The sequence below is a fragment of the Ambystoma mexicanum genome, chromosome 4q (assembly GCF_040938575.1).
Source record: "Ambystoma mexicanum isolate Mex_15411 chromosome 4q, UKY_AmexF1_1, whole genome shotgun sequence".
Classification (NCBI taxonomy): domain Eukaryota; kingdom Metazoa; phylum Chordata; class Amphibia; order Caudata; family Ambystomatidae; genus Ambystoma; species Ambystoma mexicanum.
Window position 1 is genome coordinate 836,521,633 of NC_090928.1, and position 22,507 is coordinate 836,544,139.

Genomic DNA, 22,507 nt, shown 5'->3' on the forward strand with positions numbered 1-22,507 from the left:
GTGCAGAGAAGGGACTGTAGGGTTGCGGATACAGACACTTAAATGCTGGGGAGCCCAGGGGCAAATGGACATGCAGGATCCTGGCCTGAGTTCAGAGGGTGACCAGGTGACCAGTGTGCCGAGCAGTCAGGTTCCTCTCAGAGGAAGAGAGAAAGCCGAAGCAAAAAGGAAGGTCTTGAGTTGCTTCCGGAATCGGAGGTGGTTCTCCTCAAGTTTGGAGGCTTTTCTAGAGAGAGGCCAAGCCGAGAAGATAGATATGTCCCCAACTCTCTGTTTTGAAAAGCGTCTGACCCTCAGAGAGTTGGAGATGGATAAGTGGAGAGCTTGAGAAGGAAGATGTTTTGGAAGTGAATGTTGGAGGTGGAGGCCCCAGGCCCCAGAAAGCCTTGTGGATGATGCAGATGATCTTGAAGTTGATCCATGCAGCCATGGGGAGCCAGTGAAGAGATTTCAGAGCTGGAGAGATATGATCCCTGGGCTTGAGGCCAAGGACAAATCTCGCAGTCCTGTTCTGGATAAGTAGTAATAGTCAAAGAGTAGAGGTTGGAAAATTTAGAAAGATGCTGTTGCAATAGTCCAGCCTAGAGAGGACCAGAGCTCTGGAGACAGTGATCTTCGGGGGGGAAGTGAGAAAAGGAAGACTACCTCTGAGGAGGTGCAGCTGATAGTTTCACTTATTAGAGACATCAGAGAAGTGAGGAGAGAAAGAGAGGGTGGAGTCAGAGATGACGCCAAGGTTCTTAGCCTCACAGGAAGAAGCAGGAAGAGGGCCCAAAGTGGCCGGCCAGAGAGAGAGAGGAAAGGAGCGAACGGGTGTCCCAATGAAGAGGATCTTAGTCTTACTGACATTAAGGCAGAGATCATTGGTGGCACACCATTCCTGAATTGCGGCCAGACAGTCTGGTATGAGAGAAGAAGCAGAGGTGGCTGAAGGGAGGCTGAAAGAGAGTGTCATCCGCATAACATTAAAAATTGGAGCAAAAAATAGCGATGTGGTGGGAAAGAAGTCCGAGGTAGTGGTTGAAGTGCCAAGGAGAGATGTTGGACCCCTGGGGAACACCACAAGTAAAGAGAGATAGAAGAGAGGAAAGACCCAGTTGGACCTGAGAGGGTTGGTCAGTGAGAAAGGACGTCCACCAGGCCAGGGCCTGATCTGTAATGCCAAGGTTGTCACGGAGGCCAGTGAGCAGGATGGCATGGTTGACCTTGTCAAAAGTAGAGGATAGATCAAGAAGAATGAGGACAGAAGGGAGATCAGAGTCAAGGTTGGACAGCAAGCCTTTACGGGTGTTCAGGAGAGCAGTTTCTGTGCTTCTGGCAACTCTGAAGCCAGACTGGTGGTCATGGAGGCCACCAAGAGATTCAATATATCGATTAAGTTGGGAGACGGCCAGCTTTTTCAAGAGTTTGCCCAGGAAAGGAGTGATGGAGATCGCGCAATAGTTAGCCAGAGAGGAAGGATCAGCCGAGGGGTTCTTTAGAAGAGGGTGCAGAAGAGAGTGCTTAAGGGCGGGGGGAGTTTCAGTAGCAAAGGAGTGATTGCAGAAATCGGCCAAGGCAGGAGCAAAGGTGTCCATGTGGTCCTTGATGGTTCTGGATGAGCAGGGGAGAACGTGTTTTGATGGGAATTTCATAGATTGGACTTGTCTAGAAACATCTTCAGAGGTTAACAGGGGAAAAGAGGAGAAAGGAGGAGGAGAGATGGCCTCAGACGGGCCAGGAGTGGTAGAGCAGGAGGAAGAGGAGGCAGCAGGAGAGAGGCTGGGTAGGATGTCCTGAGTTTTAGTAGTTACTTTAGAGGCCAAGGCCGTGCAGAGGGTCTTGGAGGGAACAGGAGAGGTAGAGACTGCCGCAGGACTGACCAGCTCCTTGCAGATTTTGAAAAGTTTGGCTGAGTTGTTAGATGCCACAGAGATGTGTGTCAGAGGGAGTGCCCGATGCTCTACACTTCCTCTCTGCTGCCCTAAACTTGCATTTAAAGGTGGCGAGGTCGGAGTCGTACCAAGAGTTGCACTTGGATTTGGGCTTCAAGTGGTTCCTAATGACAGGGGCAAGGACATCCAGAGTGTTAGAGATAGAGGGATGAAGGTTAGAGAGGGCTGTGTCAGGGTGTAAGTCAGTGGAAATCCTGGAGTCGGCTTCACCTGCGAGGAAGAGAGAGAGAAGTGGGAAGAGAGGAGGAAGTGATCACTCCAAGAGGGAGGAGTGGTGAGAGGGCTAGAGAAGAGGAGGTCTGGGAGATCAGAACATCTAGGGTGTACCCTGCAGAGTGAGGCGGGCCAGAGGGAAGAATAGAGAGAGAGAGTTGCAGAGGTTGTGTAAGAGTCCTGAAGAAGGGCTGGTAGCATCCAGGTGGATGTTCAAGTCTCCGAGGAGGAGAAGTTGAGAGGTAGAGGCAAGGAGCGAGGAGGAGAGGTCAGCCCACTCAGAGAGGAAGAGGGTGACCTGGCCAGGCGGCCTGTAGATAGTGGCCACAGTGAGAGAGAGGCCAGGGGAGATAGAGAGCCTTCAGACCAGGCATTCAAAGGAGGAGTAGTGCTGCATTGGAATGATAGATGCAGGGATCCACTCCGGAGAAATCAAGGCTACACCCACACCGGGACGGTTGGTTCTGGGTTCGGAGAGGATCTGTATGTCTATAGAACCTATGTGCCTCCCTTACTAATATTTTACCCTCACCAACTCCAGTTGTATGAGTAACCCTTTCCAGTGGCTAACCCACTGATAAAAGAAATATTATGATTATATAGTGGGCTTATAGGTTGCCTTTGATATTTTTAATTTAACTTCTTTCCCTGCCAGAGGCAGTCTATTAATGACATGCGCTCTATGAACGTGTTGATCTTCATCGAAAGTGTGGGCGACAAGCAATGATCAATTTTCTCCACTAGTAGATATTTACGGGTGTCTGGTCCACACTTAGGTAATTGTAAGGTTACTAGGTGCCAGTTTAGGTGTAGTTGTGGGCTTGATGGAGCAAGGTTCGGCATTACCACCCTCAATTTACCTGCCATTATGAGTACGCAATTCTTCCCTGATAACTTCCAGATATTTTTTCAAGGTTCTAATTATATCCCTTAAGTTAACCACTTTGTGTAATAACCTTTTAGAGCATGTACAATTTATTGTCAGTATAGGAACTGGGCGATTCACTTTGTAGAGCATAGCTCTGAGGCTGTCACCAATACAGGGTCTTGGCTGGGTAATTGCAGATCCAGGCAAGTGTGTTGTTTCCCTATTATTTATAACATTTGTTCTCTCAACAAATCGTTCCCTCCCCACAATCAGTAGTTCAACTCCCTCTGGGATAACAAAACAAGTTTTATGCACAACCTTTGGACTATAAAAATCATCTTCTAGAGTTAAAGCTTCATGTTTATTAGGAGCAGGTATATTGAATTACAACAATAAACCCTCACAGTTCTCATGATCATCAGTTCTGTTCACTATATCTCATTCACTTATTATATCTGGCTAATTAGCATCTTATGTATGTCTAATGGGACAATACAATTCCAACCACCTTCCTGGTTAGGTATTCCTTGAGACTTCATATAAGGTTAGGGCATCATCCAGTACTAGTACAGCGGAGATTGCTGGCCACTTTCCTAGTTTTCCATAGGAGATTTTCACGATATCAATGACAGTGTCCGATGGTCCATCCTTTATGTTGTTATCACCACCTTCCAATCTTCCATTTGAAGGAGATCAATATTATCATGAATTACACAGATAGAGGAACAGGAATTTCATTCCCCAGTCTGGGTTCCTGTTCCATTATATAATGAATTACAGAGGTTTCTATCTCACTAATAAATACGTTAGCCTTAGCAAGCGGTTTGCTAAGTAAAGCCAATCATTTTACAGATATACTAGATGATAGGTATGCAGTTGATTTTCTGTTAGTCATCTTGCAACTAGCCACAGGATGCAACTTCTTGTTCTGTAAGAATGTAATTGGAGATACAATTGTAAAATAAATGAATTTAAATAGTTGTATGAAATACTTATATCCACATTGATTATATTTGTTATCAACAGCTAAGAAAACATAATTATCAACCAAGATTGTTTAAGAAAAGGGACAATGGTACCGGTTAATTCAATATAATTATCTGAAAGCTGTAGACGCCAGCCAAACCACAGACTACCATTAGATAATAACAAAAGTCTGGCTAACAGTCTGCCAAAATCAAATAGTCCTGATCCGCGTGACTTCTGTATGCTCAGCCAAGTCTATTAGATTTCAAGTATAATTAAACAACAAAAATGATATTCTAAATTATAATCACATTGTTTCGCTCATGAAGCCATAATAATAAATGTTCAGCAGCCGATGTTGGGCACCCCCCACAGCCCGAGATGCCACCATAGTCTGACCCCCTTCGCCCATACATCTGGCAGATCAGTTCAAGCAAGAAGTAACAATAGATAATCTTAAGAGTAATTTATATACAAGATAACATTGTGTTCCTGCCTGCAATAGTATCCCAAGGCAAACAAAGGTCCACGAGTAATATGCAATGTATCATTCCACAATCAACTAGAGAATCAACTGGGGAGAACCAGTTTGGTATTCTAAGACAGCAAATCACTCCTGAAATTGTGACCAGCACAAGGGGAACCCACCAACGGTCAAGCTAATCTGATGTTATAGTGGGGCCCCTACCACTTGCACCCCCTGTTATCACCACCAGGCATGCCCTTAGTGTGGGATGGGTATTTGAAACCTTGGCTTGTCGGTCCTTGGTAATGGTGCATCCTAATTGCATATTTTGTGCTTCCTTCACACTCCCTCCAGCAACAGTAGGGGCACCCTTATTCCAGGCTTAGCCTGGCCAAGTATTAGAATCCTTGGCTTCCGGATCCTCAGTATGGTTGGGTTCCAATGTTGTCCTCCGTGCTCACACCAAACCTCCTCTAGCACTCCTCAGAGGAAAAGGACGCTTAATGAGAGAGGTGAGAGTGAAATATCAAGGAGGAAAAAAGGAAGGAGGGTAGGCGTCTAGCACACCAACTCATGTAAAGAGAAAGAGGGAGCATCAGAGAAAGAAAGAAAGAAAGAAAGAAAGAAAGAAAGAAAGAAAGAAAGAAAGAAAGAAAGAAAGAAAGAAAGAAAGAAAGAAAGAAAGAAAGAAAGAAAGAAAGAAAGAAAGAAAGAAAGGAAGAAATAACAGCGTAACAAGAAGGAGGAGGGACAAGTCAGAGGGCAAGAGAAGGATGGTACTTGAGGACAGGGAACAGAAACACAAAGGCCAGGAGACCAGAGAGGGACCAAATTCACCAGACAGCTGCTTAAACTGCAACTCCGTGATCCAGTGCTAAAGGAAACTGTGGAAGTATCTGCCAAAGGCACTGTGGCACCTGTGAACTATTATTCATTGCTAGGAAGGTCTGGTGTTCTTTCTGGAGATTTGATCAATGAGTCCAGACCCCAAACGGAAGGAAGAAGTTGGTCCACCTAAAAGAATCAGCATCCTGACCAAGATGATGACATAAAAAAAGTCAGTCAAAACTAGAAAGAAGGACAGGCGACGTTTGGAAACACACATACTTGATTGATTTTACGTTTGACCCCCAGGAAGCAGAGCCCAAGGGAGCTGGGTGAATGACTGCTTACTCAAGCCCTTAAGCCAGCTGGAATTTATCTTTTTTGATACCCGTAATTAGTCTTCATTCATTTACCCAGTTCACACCAAGCCCATGGCCTATAACGCTTGTACCTAATTTTACAAGGCTTGAGTTTCCTGTTGTTCTCCTGACAATAGGAGATCCTAGTAAACACAGTACTTGTCAGCAGCATTTGAAAGATAAGCCAACACGCGAATGTAAACTTTGTATCGACATGCAGCCTAGGAAACATGTATTGCTGTTTTACCCATTGCCATCAGGCTTCAAGACAAACTATCTGCAACTCTCCACTGTCTACATGGTCTAACGACAAAAAACACACTGCCCATGCACAAGGTTTTAGGAATACAAAGCATGTCCTGTGGAGCAGTCAATTCTGAAGATGGCACCAAGCCCATGGTGAAGTATGGTGACAAGCTGGGCGATATTTACACGTGTGCATGCTTGTACAGGTTTCATAGCCATAGCATTTTTATTTTAGTGTTTTTATCTTGTTTCCTAAATGGGAGCACCTGGGAATAGCACCTCCCTGCACTTCCTATATTGACTTACAATGTCATACAGTTACAAAAACATTAATGAGTATCTGTAGTCAACATTTTATTATTCTCTGGGAGCAATGAGCTTCACAGCTTGGTAGTCGAGGTGATCTGGCTGTGAGCTTGAGAACTTCAGGTTGTTTATCCGAGGATCAAATGTATCTTCACCTTACTGTAGTAAAGGCCCATTGCCCTTCTGGACGCATCCAGCAAAATCTATGCATCTTATAGATCGCTCTCAGCAGATAAAATCATTGAATATACTCTCTAAGTATCAGGTAGGGGTTTGAAGAGGAATGGGGAATTCCCTAAACGTCACTATAATTGCCCACATATCGGCGGCAGTAAAAAGGGGAGTGATGGGCCCGGTTTATATGGCATCTACAGACATGTCTAATGTCTTTGTGACGGTGAGTCAGGAGCCAGGCTATTTTATGGAAGAAACGTCTGCAAGGAAATGTCCCTGTGTGAACGGTGCAGATCCTGGCCTTGCTGCATAGCAACTCCTCTTTGAGAATTAGGTTGACCAGGGAGGGGGCCATCTTGCAACCTTTCCCCACTTTTGTGGGACTTAGACAGGGTTTGGACTGATTAGCCTTTGCAGATGGCATTATCATGAACTTCATGATAACCCATTGAACTTCATCGAAAATTAGCCCTTTTCCATAATTATGCTGTCCAAAACCCCCAAGGTGGTTGTCTTCTCGACTAAAAAATGACCCAAATCTTTTGTGTGAAAAAGAGGGGATCAACCCCTTGAAAAGGTAATGTCTATGAGATATCTAGGCTACAACATGACCAGTACTGTCTGTGGGGGCTTGGAAGGCCCTCTTCAAGGGAGGTTTTCTGCCTCTCTTAGCAAAAATGACGAGAGTGTACTCTCAGTTATGCCGTTATTCCTTGATGCCCTTGATCAAATTTTACACATAGACGGTTGAACCAACACTTTTACATGGGCTCAACTATTTGACATGGGGACATTGCTTAACATACTCCAGGGTCAGCGTTGGAAAATAACTTGGGGCCTGGATAATTTTGTACCTAACTCAGTGGTGAGGTATGAGTTGGGCCTTACCTCCTTGGCTGCAAGGGCTATCTGGAAGAAGCTGGCCAAATATGCTAAGTTCTTAAATCCCCCCTCACAATTCCCTCTACCAATGCTTGGGTAACCTGTCAAGCCTAAAGACAGTGACGACACTAAACGAATGTAAGGCTAACATGTGCATTATTCTGCACTGCATAGGTTCATCAGAAGATGACCTGAAGGGTGGTTAAGAGGAAATCATTTACATCCGATTGGGTAGAAAGCCTGGATTTATTATCCACTATTTCTCTCTTAGAGAAAACGCAAATTTAGAAGAAGAAGAGTGGACATTCTGATGTACGTTTCCCTGTTCCCCTGCCCAAAAATGTCTGGGGTTTATCTAGGTTTTCGCCTAAACCAATTTGCAACCCTTGAGCGGAAGAGCAGATGGGATGAGTTGGTCAAGAGCAGCGATTGCAGGTTTTGTTTGGGAAAGCAGAAAGGTTGTTTGCTAACACACTGCGCACACAGACAAAGTTTGAACTAGTTGGTTTTGATTTAAATTAAAATTTAATCAACAGATGGTGCTGTTCAAACTTTGTCTGTGTGCGCAGTGTGTTAGCAAACAACCTTTCTGTGTTCAACTTACCCAGTGGGCAATTTGGCAGGTTCCCACACTGCTTTCACCCTCAGCCCAATCAAACCAACTAAATTCAATAGTCCTTGCGCTTAACCTTGTGGGTCCTCATCTGCCACATTTGTTTTGTTTGGGAAAGTCAGAGGAAACGCTAAGACATATTGTTCTGCATTGTACAGTCTTTGGGGAGGCGAGAGAGTGCTACCTTGGTGCACCGACTCTATCTGAAATGTTTTGGGTTAGGCTGATGTGGGGCAACACAGTGAAATTGATCCTGGCTTTGTATGCTTTTTATGTGTAATTTTAAAGAAGTTAGATGAATTCTAATGTGAAAAATGTTGTATCTAAATCAAATGTATTTAGCAAACCGTTTCTATTGAGTGACTTTTTGTGTAATTGTCTTGTGAATGGTTTTGTTTGTGAAAGGCTTATTTTTGTAAACTATAATACAATACAAAATAAATAACAAAAAAACTGTGGTTAAGAACTACTAGACAACCAATGCTCACTTTGTTCTTTTTGCTTTACCATCCACAAATAGTAGAGCCCATGGATGATTGAGCAAAATTATTGGCCAAGGAACTGATTGATTAAAATCTGTGATATTGTGAATTAAATAAACAGATCTGCAATAGGGGATTGTGTAAAAGTAGGTGCTAAAATGATGGAGCAGAATTGACCACCTACGATGTTATGGCCTACTATTAACAATGAGTGCTGTGCTCAACCTTCTAGGCTAAGTGTGAAGACAAAGGCAAAAAAAAGGTGTTCACAGAGACAGCTGGCAGTTTGCAGACTGCAGCAGCCAAGAGACACGTGATAATGGCAATATTATGGAATATGTGAGCGCCTTTCAATCTAGGTTGTGCTAATGGAGCAATGCGGACTGGATGAGAACCTTGGGGACCCACTAAGGCTTCTCTCAAAATGCTCACTTCAAGCTGTATGACATTGGGAGGTTCAGCAGCTCATGGGTCGCATGGGCACATTAACCTGATAGGCAAGTCATGCTGAAAATGCAGGGTGCCATGACACAGAGCCAAACAGCCATCATGATGGATCCACCTGACTTCAAAATGGCAGTAGCAACCCTTAAGCCCTCAGCTACCATTACCTTCTCATCTAGGGAACTGAAGTGAGGGAAAGCCACACCCCATGAGTACAATAATTAGGAGAATTGAAACGCATGGCAAGGACGCAGAACTAGTGAGCCCTGACCAGGCATATAACCTGGGGCTAAAAAGGAGAAGAACCAACTAATCTCTAGCATTATTAAGGCAACTAGCATTGCATTGCTAAAAACCTATAAAAGAAGACAGGCAACGTGAGAGTTAAGACAGAGCTGCTGCATGCTGATGGAGATGGAGTCAGAGCAAGAGAAAGTGAGAGGGGCAGTTTACTGAGCATTGAAGCACAGTCCCTCATAAGGGCTATAGTCTACATCCTAGCAAGACCCACAGAATTCTCAGGAGAGTGAAGGTGTTTACAAGTCTGTTTGCAAATCTGCTGGGTGTTGTAGCCCAGAGCCAGGCTGGAGCCAGAGGGTCCTAAAAAGAAGGAGAACAATTAGAGCCAGTTGCGGGCTCATGTCCAGGAGGGTAACCCTTGACTAGTGGGTGAGAATAACTTTAGTCTGAAAAGCACCAAGGCAAAGGCACATGGAATTCCTTTTTTTTTATTTGTATTGGTTTATTACAAACCTTTAAAAAAATAAAAAACACATCATTACACATCACACAATCCATTTTAACAATAACAAGAATCACAGTGATTTTAAAAACAAGTCCACCAAATGCTACTCATTTAGTCAATTCGAACCGTCATCAATTAATTAACAGTAGAAGCAATCCGAGAAGAGATGATTTCCAATAGGAAAGTCAAAGCTATAGTAAGCTTCCTATCGCTTTCATCAAAATGTATTTGCCACCAATCCTCTAGGCTTAAAGATGGACGAGGACTACTAAATTTCCCCAAGTAAATATTTCTTTCATTAGATAAAGCTGGACATAACATTATTAGATGTTTCAGTGTTTCCTCCGATTCATTACACAGTCTACATGAATTTATGACAGTAGTATCATTCACCCATAAGTTAGTACGTTCTCTCGTCTGAAATACGTTCAGGCGAAATTTCATATAAAGATTCCTTCAATGTAAATCCGGAAATTTTGCTAAATAACTTTGGATTTCATTGATTCTTCTTTTCAACGGAGGCACATTTTTCATTATGCGATGTTTTTGGCATTGTTCACTAGTTAAAATCCAATCTTGAGTCCACAACTCTGACTTAACATAGTTAGGATTTGTCTGCAATGTGTGAGTGTCAATATCCAGTTCCATCAAGATCTTTTTGGAACATTCAACCCACATTGTAAAAACAGACTCATTTGTCATCTGCTTTGCTAAGCTCAATATTTCAAATTGGGGATTTTGCGAAGATAGTGTTATTTTTCGATACAAGCTAAGCGTAGGCCAACAAACTCTTGCATTAAGTGAGGTCAAACTTGTAAAGCAATAAACTGGGCACAAGTTGAACAAATGGTTTATTGCTTGTAGGGATAAGCTGGGTAGTAGAGACCCCCAACCATCTGCACAAGTAGACTGACTCCTCAAAGAATAACATTCTAACACAAAGCTCAGGATTGCTCTGATGTCATCAATAGCTAGGATTCCATCAGTAGAATAAGGAATGGGAATCAGATAACACATTAACATATAATAGAAAAGACATCAACATAACACACCCCCCTCCCTTATCTCAACACCAAATTTCTATTTACACAAAACAATTTATAATACATGTAATTCGAACGATGACATTATATAGAGAAAAAGGCGTCTGTTTGCTCAGCAATTTTACCTCCTCACCTTCACAACCCTTGACAGGCTCCAGACCTGTCCACTCTCCAATTTCACAGAACGGTCAAAAACTTGTACAACCTTAACCGGATCCGAATACAACGGATCACCCTTTTTCTTTATAACAGCTTTCCTTATTCTAACTAGATCGCCCACTTCAACTATAGTCTTCTTTCTTGGAAATTTTTCATTAACTTTCTCAGCACACTTCCTCTTTCGTTCATCCATATTCCTTTTCACTTCATCCACCACCTCATCCGTTTCTCTGGCCCGGCCTAACCAAGCTGGGGATAACATCGTGTTACTCCTCCGTCCTCTCATTAATTCAAATGGACTCACTCTTGTTTCGGCATTAGGAGCCATCCGCAACGCATACATTCGTTCCTTTACCACAACTTTCCTGTCCAACCCACACGCATTGGCATTCCTAACACCTTCCATTATGCAGCGGTTGACCCTCTCGATCATACCATTGGCTTGAGGGTAATACAATGCAGTCTTTTTATGCTTGATTCCACATCTGTACATGTACTCTTGAAAGAAACCTCCAGTAAACTGTGGACCGTTGTCCGTCAACACACTCCTTGGCAAGCCCTCTCTCTCAAATATCTCTTCCAGAAATGCTACAATAGATTGACCCATGACTTCTCTCAATATTTTGAACTCTGTCCACCTTGAAAACATATCTACTATGGCCAACACAAACCTACCACGACCTCTGCCCATATCCACTGGGCCTAAGATATCCATGGCAAGGTCTTGCCACACACCCTTAGGACCTTCAACTCCTTTCACAGGTTGCACTACAGCAGATATGCTCTTCCCTGACTTTATGCAGTCTACACATCCTCCCACTGTTTTCTCAATCTCGTGGTCCATACCCGGCCACCAATAATCGGCCTTAATTACTCCCTTGGTTTTATACGTACCAATATGGCCTTGATGCGCAATAGCAATTAGTTTTTTTCTAAAACATACTGGAACAACAAGCTTATCCCATCAATATATTAGACCATTCTTCACAGATAATTCCTGTCTCACCTCCCACAAAGCCCGCTCTTCTCCAGATAGCAATCTTTTCTCTGGCCAACCATCCTTGATAAAATTGGTTATCCGCCTCCACATTTCATCAGACAACAATGCTTCAACCCATTCTTCTTTGTGAAGTACACCTTCCACCATAGCAAATACCATACTTTCAACTTCAACAGACTCCTTCTCATCTTCCTCATCACTAATCCTTACTCTAGATGCATGATCAGCCTGCACATTGTCCTTACCGGCTACCACTTCAATGTTAAACTTGTGACATTGCAATCTTGTCACCCAACAGGCAACTCTCCTTGAAACTTTGTCCAACCCTTTGCTTTCAAATATAGCCTTCAGTGGCTTGTGGTCTGTTCTTAACACAAATTCTTGACCCCACACAAAGTTTTTCCGTTTTTCTATACCCCAATGGCATGCCAAAGCCTCTTTTTCCAAAACCGAGTAGTTCAATTCAGGACCTCTCAGCATGTAACACCACGGATTCTGCACCATCCATTCCCACTTGCGACATAATCACTCCAATACCAGTTTCACTCGCATCAACAGGCAAGATTGTCCTTTTTTTAGTATCATACATGGCTAAGGGTTTTGCCATATCAATCTCAGACTTAATCTCAACAAATTCTTTTCACACTCTGCATTCCAAACAAATTCCACTCCTTTTCTCAACAATGCTCTCAGCAAGGTAACCTTATCCGCATATTTTTCAATGAAACAATGGTAAAACTCTATTGTCCCCAAAAATGAACGTAACTCTGCCTTATTCTTTGGAGACTCCATTCTTTTAATTCCATCTACCAAAACTTTTTTGGGCCTTAAACCTTCCTCCGATATTTCGTGTCCTAAATACTCTACTACTTGAGTAGAAAAGACACATTTCTCACTTCGTAAGGTAATACCTCGTGTTCTGAAAATTTCTAAAACCTTATTGAGTTTCCTTTTTAAATCTTCAGTACTGTCACAAACCAACACATCATCCTGGAAGCACCAAACATTGTTAATACCTTTGAATAATCCATACATGACTTTTTGGAAAACTGATGAAGCTGATATTAATCCGAAAGGCATGCGCCGAAACTGGTAAATGCCTTCGTATGTGATAAAAGCCGTCAGTTTTCGTGACTCGGCATCAAGGTTAATCTGATGATAGGCGCTCGCCATATCCAATTTGGCAAAGTATTTGGCATTTCCTATCCTAGACAGAAGTTCTCCCATATTTGGAAGGGGATGGCGGTCAGCAACCACACATCGATTCAATTCTCTTAGATCTATGCATACTCTCAAATCCCCAACTGACTTTTTCACAACAACCACGGGGGAAATCCATTCAACCGCCTTCGCTGGTTCAATAATGCCAGCTTTCTCCAGTTTCTCCAACTCCACTCTCACAGCATCACGCAATGACATCGGTAACGGTCTAAGTTTTGCCGCCACGGGCCTGGAACCCTCCTTCAGCACAATTTTGTGAATCTCCCCTTTCAAACACCCAACGCTATTATTAAACACATCTGGATACTTGGCAATGAAACTTTTAGAACTATCATCCAAACTACAGTCCATGGATACATTTAACACTTGTTCTTTACTATTGGGATCTAATTTAATACATAGTCCCCTTTGTTCTCTCCATCCCAACAGCGTCTCACCCTTCTTGGTGATATATATTTTTCCGCGCGTAACCCTGTCTTTAAATTTAAAAGTTGCAGGACAACATCCTACCACATCGATCCTACTGCCACTATAGCCCCCAGGTGTCTTGTCTGACAGGCTTAAATCGTCCATCCTACCTCCCAGCACATTTTCATACACCGCCTTTGACATCAAAGTGATTTTGGAACATGAGTCCGCTAGCATTTTAACTTGGCAACCATTCACTTCCACCCAAGCTGAAGGGTGCTCGCATTCATCCATTCCGGAACATTGAACCATATTCACAGTAACAATTTCATTTTCTGAACCTTCATATTCATCTGAGGATGGCCCATCTGGCTCCTCAACCAACATAATGCTCCTCCCAGCACCGACACTGTAATTGGCACAACAATTTGCAAAATGTCCCCATCTTTTACAGATGTTACATATAGCTCTTCTTCCAGGGCAGATCGGAGAATTAGATAGGTGGCGGGCACTCCCACACCTAAAACACAGGCGCTCCTGTCTCCTTTTTCCCACTTGTACATTTTATTCTTGCACAGAATTATTTGCTATTTGGTTACCATTACCACCCTTGCTTTGATACATGTCAGTCGATTTGGCCATTTTGCCCTTCTTTTTCTTTTGGTCTTTTGCGGTTTCTATCCTCTTGTCACCTACTTTCAAGACCTCAACCTGTTGGACAGCTTTGGATTCTTTCACAGCAAGTTTTGCCACACATTTCAAAGTATGCTGTTGTAATGTGCACGGGCACCTGTAACGTGCACGGGCACCTGTGGAATGTTGATGCGTGTTTAGCAGTCAACATTCCACAGTGGCAGTTGAGAGGGACGCGGAGGAAGAAGGCTGCGCTGTGGGGTTCAGACAATAAAGATTATATATACACGCCTTACCTGTGTCTCGTGAGACTTTGACATTGGCGACGAGGATTTGTCTGAACCCCGGTCCCACGTGTGCGCTGGCCTGGTTTCCCTGTGCCGTGGCCCGTCCCCGGCGTGATCAACAGTGGTACGCGGACGGACTACCTGCGGGAGCTGCTGGTTGTACTCTGTACTGCAATTACGTGTGGGTGCACGTGCACAAGGTGACTGAGTGGGGACAGCTAATCATCAGAAAACCCCAGAGGCTTGCTTGGTGTTGGGCAAGTTCTTGTTGGGGGCCAATTCCAGGGTATCCACTTTAGACATGTTGAATACGGCTGCCAGGCCTCCCCCTGCCTTTCTCCCAAACCCTGGGGAGCCTGCTGTCCCTTGGGAGCAGTGGGTGGATGCCTTCAAGGTATACCTCAGGGCTGCTGGTTGCGCAAAGTTCAACGATGATGAAAAAGAGGCTGCATTGCTCAATTGTATTGGTACTGAGGGGTTAAGGGTTTTTCGTCACCTGTCTGGAGAGAATGTAATGGTTCAAGGGGAGGTGAGGGAGAAATGGTTATAAGTACTTATGAGACTGCTTTAAGGAAACTGCAAATGCGTTTTGGTAAGAGAGTTAATGTGGTTTTAGAGCGGTATAAATTCTTCTCTAGGGAGCAAGGTTCCACGGAAAGCATAGATACCTATGTTACGGCATTACGTGCACTCATGGCTACATGTGGGTTTCCAGGTAATGGGGATGAACATATAAGAGATCAAATTATGATGAAGACATCCAATCAGACAATCAGAGAAAGGTTGTGGATTGAGAGTGATCCATCATTAGAAAAGGTCTTGGAGATCGCCAGGGCAATTGAGGCTTCTAAAGCGAGCGTACAAATAGTTACTGAGAGGGATATGTCTAAGGAGGTGGTGCATGTGGTAATGCCAAGGAACAAGAAAGGTGTGGATAAAGCTGTTGAGCAAGGGAGTAAGGGATCTAAGAGCAAGGATGGGTGCAAAAACTGTGGATGGTCCAGTCATACTGCTGATTCTAAGTCTTGTCCTGCTTGCAATGTGGAATGCAGGAAATGTAAGTGTTTGGGCCATTTTGCACGTATGTGTAAGGGGCAGATGGTGGCTAGTGTGGTTCCAGACGATTCCACCATGTTGCTAGAGGGTGCATCAGGAGGTGGATCTAGTCAAGATGTTATACTGCATGTGGAGGGTGGCGGGCGGAAGGGTCCATGGGTGTCGGTATTGGTGGATCAGCACCCTGTGGATATGCTGGTGGATTCGGGGTCATCCTATACACTGGTGTCTCCGGAAGTCTATCAGGAAGTTTTGGGTAAACAGGTTTCAACTTTGTTGGCTTCGGACATCGCACCATGTGCATACAGGCAAAGTCCCATTGAGGTACTAGGGTACAATTGGTCCAATTTTTCTTTCAAGGAGAGGCAAACCTTGGGTAAACTGTATGTGGCCTCAAAGGGCACGAGTGTGTTGGGTTGGGATGAGCAAGCTGCGCTAACAATACAGATTCATCCTGGCGAGAAGGTGCCGGTTCTCAGTGTTGAGGAGGGGCGTGGCAAAATGACATGAGGGTTAACCCCACAGTACTCATGAGGGAGTTTCCTGAGGTATTTTCAGACACCCTGGGTAAGCTCAGAGGTTTTACCCATCGCATTGTTTTGAAGAAGGGAGCAGTTCCCAAAGTGCATAAGGTAAGAGGGGTGCCAGTAGCGGCTAGGGAGGCATTGAAAGCGGAATCGACTAAGTTGCAAGCTGCGGGGATAATTGAGCCTATCGAGTCCTCAGAGTGGTTGTTTCCTGTGGTTTTGGTTAAGAAGGCAGACGGGAGCATCAGGATGTGTGTAGATCTCCGGGAGCTCAACTCTAGCATATGGGTGGATCGGCATCCTTTGCCGAATATCAACGAGTTGTTGTTGACTTTAGGAGATGCCAGGTATTTTTCCACCTTTGATCTGTCAACGGCCTATCATCAAATTGATCTGCACATCGAATCCAGTCCCCTGACTTCACTTGTGACTCCTTTTGGGGCATACAGATTCTGTCGCATGCCATTTGGCCTTGCTTCGGCTTCTGCTGTGTTCCAGCGGTTGATGCAGCAGATGTTTCGAGGGGTGCTAGGTGTCAGTTATTTTAAAGATGATATCTTGGTTTGGGGCAGTAGCAGAGAGGAGCATGATGTCAGGGTTAGGAGCGTCATGCAGATTCTTAAAGAGAGAGGTCTAACGGTCAAGTTAACCAAGTGCCAGGTGGGTGTGGAGGAAGTTACTTATTTAGGACATACACTGAGTTCGCAAGGTGTGAAGCCCAAAGGGGAATTGGTAAAGGTGTTGAGAGACACACCAGCTCCGGTCAATAAAGAACAGCTCAGGGCTTTTCTGGGCCTTGCAGAGTACTATGTTAAATTTGTATCCAATTATGCTGAAAAAACGGTGGCCATGAGGGCCCTCATGAGGAAGTCGGCTAGGTTTGTGTGGTCTGAGGAGTGTGGGGTGGAGTTTGAATTAATCAAGAAGGATGGGGAGAATGCTCCTTGTCTGAAATCATTTGACCCGAAAAACAAAACTGTTCTGACGGTGGATGCGAGTGAGGTGGGTCTGGGTGCAGTGCGGGAACAATGGATGAATGGTGAATGGATGTCGGTGGCTTTTGCCTCGAGAACATTGACAGATGTAGAAACCAGATACTCGGTAATTGAGAGGGAGACCTTGGCCCTGTTATGGGCTTCAAAACATTTTAGGACATTTCTGTGGGGCATACCGTATATTGTCAGAACAGACCATAAACCGTTGGTGCAAGTGTTTTCTACCAAAGGAGTCATGGCAGTATCCCCGAGGATTGCAAAGTGGTCAGTGCAGCTACAGGATTACAATTTTTCTTTGCAATATTTTCCTGGGAAGTTGAATGTTGTGGCGGACTGCTTGTCCCGTTTGCCTATTATGGAGGTGGACAGTCAGATGGGATTGGTGAAAGAGGAGGATCTGCAGGGGTGTCAGGTTGCTTGTGTGACTTTGGCCGTGGAGAAGTCGTTGTGGGATGTGGAGTCTGAGACTGATCTTGAGTTGAGATGGATTAGGGAAGGTCTAGTTAGAGGTTGGCACACTGTCAAGAATAGGCCTGAAGGGAAAGGTTATGCTCAAGTTCTTCATGAATTAGCGGAGGGTCCCTGGGGTGTGTCTAGGGGCAGTAGGTTGATTCCCCCAGTAAGTTTAAGAGGAAGAATGGTGGAATTGGCGCATGTTGGGCATTTGGGTCGATCTTTGACCAAGAGGAGACTTAGGGAGGAATACTGGTGGCCGTCAATGGACAAGGATGTTGAACAGGTAGTGAAAGACTTTCAGGCTTGTGCTGTCAGTGATAAAAGCAAAATACTGCACCCACAACCCGTACATCCCGTGGAGGTTCCTGAACAAGTATGGACCAAATTGGCTTTGGACATCATGGGTCCTTTTGAATGTTTACAGCCTGAGTCTAGATATTTGTTGGTGTTGGTGGACTATACGTCCAGGTGGATTGAAGTGGCGGCTTGTTCTAGCGTCACTAGTGATTCAGTTATTGCCTTCTTGAGGAAGGTATTTGATCGTGAGGGATTACCTGCCAGTCTAGTTACTGACAATGGTGTGCCGTTTACATCCAGGGCTATGGGAGAATTTTTGGAGCAGCATGCTATTTCGCATTATCGGACGGCTTTGTATAATCCGTCTGCCAATGGATTGGTTGAAAGGGCCAATGGTACGATTAAGTCGGCTATACAATTGGCTTTAGCCAACGGTTTGGATTGGCAGGAAGTTGTGTCACAATACTTGGCTGCATATAGGAGAACTCCTGCCGTGGTTACGGGGAGATCTCCATTCGAGCTCATGAGGGGCAGGAAGGCAGGTACAATGTTGAGAACTTTGGCCATGGGTGGTGGTGGCCCATGTGATATGGATCTGCAGGCTATACATCGCAGTATTGTGGCGCGTCAGGAGGCTGCTGTGTCATCACAAAGGTTAAGGAAGGAATTGAGCGTTAAGCCGGGGGATTATGTGCATATAAAAAATCCCAGGAGGGTTCACAAAGGCTACAGCAAGTATCTGCCTTCGAGGAGAGTGGTTAATGTTGGGAAGGGCCATGTACATTTGGAGGGAGGTTCAGTCTAGAGTAAGAGACGGGTGGTGATAGATGGCTGCAAGGGTGATGAAGTGTCAAATGCTGAGTCTGATCCGGAGTCTGAGGAAAGTGGGTTGGACTATGATCCTGTGGGTTCACCAGTGGTCAGGTTCGAACGGGAAGAGGTTGTTCCAGCTCCAGGTCCTTCGGGCTCAGATGTGAGTGTGGAGGAACAGAATGTTTCAAATCAGCAACCCGAAGTGGGACAAGAAGGGGGCCGCCTTGCCAGGCGGTGTGGGCCCCCCATAAGGTTTAGAGATTACATTTGTCAGATGTGTCATGGTGTGGTGAGGTTTATATCATTCTGCATTTTTTTTTAAACTAATTTTTGTATGTAAGAAGTTCACATGTCTAAGCGTAAAGTTACGTCCATTGTTCATTTCTTGTTCTGCTTTGAATTTTGTTACAGGTTGTTGTTAATTTTTCATGTAAGGGAAAGGGATATGTTGTAATGTGCACTGGCACCTGTAACGTGCACGGGCACCTGTGGAATGTTGATGCGTGTTTAGCAGTCAACATTCCACAGTGGCAGTTGAGAGGGACGCAGAGGAAGAAGGCTGCGCTGTGGGGTTCAGACAATAAAGATTATATGTACACGCCTTACCTGTGTCCGGTGAGACTTTGACATATGCTCAATTCTTTTTGCAATCCCAATTACTTCATCGAAGCAAGGGTCATCTTTTAGCCACACTTCCTCTCTGATCCTGTCATTGGCACAATGTAACATGAACTGATCTCTAATATGTTCATCCAGACTTACACCAAATGTGCAGTTCAGCGATAAATGCCTAAGCGCAGTGATGTAATCCTCTACAGTTTCACCCTCATGCTGAGATCTCATACCAAAGTGATAGCGTTCCAACACAGTACTTATCTTTAGTTCAAAATGTTTATCCAGTTTTGCCAATGCTGCATCAAAGTCATTCATACCTTCCTCAACATCCAGTTCGCTCAATTCAGGTAAAGTTTCAAAAATGTGCTGCCCCTCATATCCCAGAAGATGCATAAGCATAGCCAAATTTCTTTCTACTGACATGCCATTGCCACATGTGGCTTTCACATAATGGAGAAAACCTTTTTCCAGGGCCCCCATTTAATTCTCGGGGGGCCCGGGGTCGGTAAAAACATCTGGGGACCCGGGATTCCGGATACAGCCATGGTGCCCATCCAAGTCTGTAGTGCTCTCCGAAATCAGCTACCAATCCACCAAAAGCGAAAAACAGAATGTCACTCACTTGCCACCTGCAGCCAATGTTTCAAAATATAAGCGCTCACCTCCTGTAAAAACACTGCTCTCCTCTTAACAATTCCACCATGTGATATCAAAACCAAGCATGCACAATATTGCTTGCAGGTCTCCAGAAGGTAAGCTCAGAGAAGGTTCAGCGCACTTTACCTTCAGTCCAACATCGTAGGCCAGGTCGGGGGGGCAGCTCCTCACCCGTAGGCCTGGCGGTTGGAGGTCTCAGTCCAGCTCCAGCTCCTCAGCTCCGGATAACTACTCCCACTCCAGCTGCTGCTTTCCTCTTGCAGCACATCCCATCCTCGTCGCCAATGTAAAGCAATAAACTGGGCACAACAAGTTGAACAAATGGTTTATTGCTTGTAGGGATAAGATGGGTAGTAGAGACCCCCAACCATCTGCACAAGTAGACTGACTCCTCAAAGAATAACATTCTAACACAAAGCTCAGGATTGCTCTGATGTCATCAATAGCTAGAATTCCATCAGTAGAATAAGGAATGGGAATCAGATAACACATTAACATATAATAGAAAAGACATCAACATAACAAAACTGAGCTCGTATCTAATACATGCTGTTGGGATACCCGATGGAAGAGACAAAACACGTGACCAAAACATATTTTCCAGACTATTCCATAAATCAGCACAACACCCAAAAGCACATTCAGTTCCATAAAGAAGAGCAGGTACGGCCTTTTGTTTATAAAATGATAGTACAGGCAAAAGCGAAAATTTGCCATATTTTTTGTTAAGCCAAGCCGCTTGAATTGCCAATTTCTTACATTTCATTTTAATATTATTTACCCAAGGCGCATCTGTTATGTTTGAGTTAAACACAGTGCCCAAATATTTAATTTGCGATACAGTGGTTAACATTTTGGCACCTAGATACCAATGAAATTGATGTCGGGTTTGTTTGTGAGACCCTTGTAGCTTTTGCAGTATTATAATCTCAGATTTAGTAGTGTTAATAACTAAATCATTATTTTCCACGTATTTTTGGAGAGCATTCAAGCTACGTTGCAAACCAATTGGTGTTGAATCAACTAAGATTAGATCATCTGCATATATCAAGTGGCCAATATGACAACCATTGATTTTTGGTGGGAATAAAACAGCTTCTTTCAAGGTCTGTTCCACATCTGAAAGAAAAAGATTGAAAATGATCGCCGCTAAAGGGCAACCTTGTTTTACCCCACGATAAGTCTGAATGGCCTCAGACAACCTACGAGTCTTATCTAGCCTAACACGTAGTATATAAATCTTTAATGGCTAGAAGTAAGCTGGCAGGGCAGTTACATTCAGACATCTTTTCCCATAATAGTTCACGATTAATACTATCAAAAGCATGGGATAAATCGATGGATGCAATATAAATTTTGCTACCGGTTCGCAGAGTGTCCATTTTCAACAAATTAAGCAAGAGCAAATTGAGGGAACACCCAATACCTTTGGGAAACCCTGTGTGGCGAATATCTATGTGATTACAAGCTATTGACCATTCCCTTAAATCACGTTGTAAAAGGGTTGCATAACTCTTTCCCAAAACATCAAGTAATGCAATAGGTCGATAATGGCTAGGGTCCAAACGGTTGCCTTTTTTAAAAATCGGTACGATGATAGCACTCTTCCATGTAATTGGTGTTGTAGCAGTGGCAGCTATCGTAGAAAAGAGTTTATAACAAAAGTCAGTCCATTCCTCTGGATTTTGCTTCAAACTAAAATTAGTCAACCCATCGGGCCCAGGTGCTCGAGAAGAACTTAATTTAGTGATGATGTCTAAAATATCAGATTTCTCAAATTTTAAGTCCCAGTGATCTAACTCTGGTACCGATGATTTTCTCATATCACCTTTGGAACTATAAAGTGTGGAATAATGGTTAATCCAATTTTCCTCTGATATCATATTATCTTGTAGGGCATCACGAGGAGCACTAAGCTTATTTATCAGGTTCCAAAAGTCTCGAGTGTTTTTATTTGCTAATTTTCGCATCATATCTTCTGCATCAAGTTGAAGCAAGGACGCCTTATACTGTTTTAACCAGTTTTTATATGATTGTTTTATTTTTTTCCTTTGCATAAGGGACGTACTGGTCAAATGTTTTGTGCATTGACGAATTTCCATTCTCATGATGCGTTTACGTTTCAAGATATTTAAATCAGAAACATGAAGTTGTTGAAACGTTTGGCGTCTGGGACCTTTGTTAGATTCTTTAAACTGTTTTAGTAAGTGCTGATATTCAATTTGTGTCGGTTCCCTTAGGAATGCTTGATTTAAGGTCTTAACTTCATTACTTTCAAGACGAAGACGAATCCTATTGGATTCGACAGAAACGTCATGTTCCCAATAGGTAGCCGGCTTATCAAATGCAGCAATTACCAGTTTCAGTAGGTTATGATCACTTTCTTTTTGTTCCACTACCTGAAGTGAATGCACCCTAGCATGAAGACTATCAGAAACATAAAAGTAGTCGAGATAAGATTTCTCCGACATCCTTTTCCAGGTTGGTTTCGCCGGGATGTCTCCCATGGTACATCCATTAAGCATCGACATTCTACGTGCAGACATTTCAGCAATCCACAACGCAGCATTATTTTGTTTCATGTTAATCACATCCAATTCCTTTATCTGTGTTTTTAAGCAATCGACATTCAAATCACCACACAGAATTATTTTTGGCGATAACTCCTTTTCATAGATGGTATAAATAAGTGTTGATATTTGATCAATAAACACATTTGCACAATTTGCTTGGTGTTGCCAATACACATTAATGATAAAGATTGTGTCGTCCACCTTTTTGACTACATTCACTAATTGAACGGCTACATATTGAACA

General features: G+C 43.7%; 1 protein-coding gene and 1 long non-coding RNA gene across 5 annotated transcripts in view; one reads left to right on the top strand and one right to left on the bottom strand.

The window, feature by feature from the left end:
• Positions 1–22,507, top strand: part of LHCGR (luteinizing hormone/choriogonadotropin receptor) — a 1,835,933-nt gene that overhangs the window by 562,276 nt on the left and 1,251,150 nt on the right. The window lies entirely within an intron of this gene.
• Positions 2,665–22,507, bottom strand: part of LOC138468014 (uncharacterized) — a 48,779-nt gene continuing 28,936 nt past the window's right edge. Inside the window, exons 2-3 of the long non-coding RNA XR_011268180.1 lie at positions 19,817–19,989; positions 2,665–3,943 (exon numbers count right to left, since the gene is read on the bottom strand). This is a non-coding gene — a long non-coding RNA (uncharacterized lncRNA). The remainder of the gene's footprint in view (positions 3,944–19,816; positions 19,990–22,507) is intronic.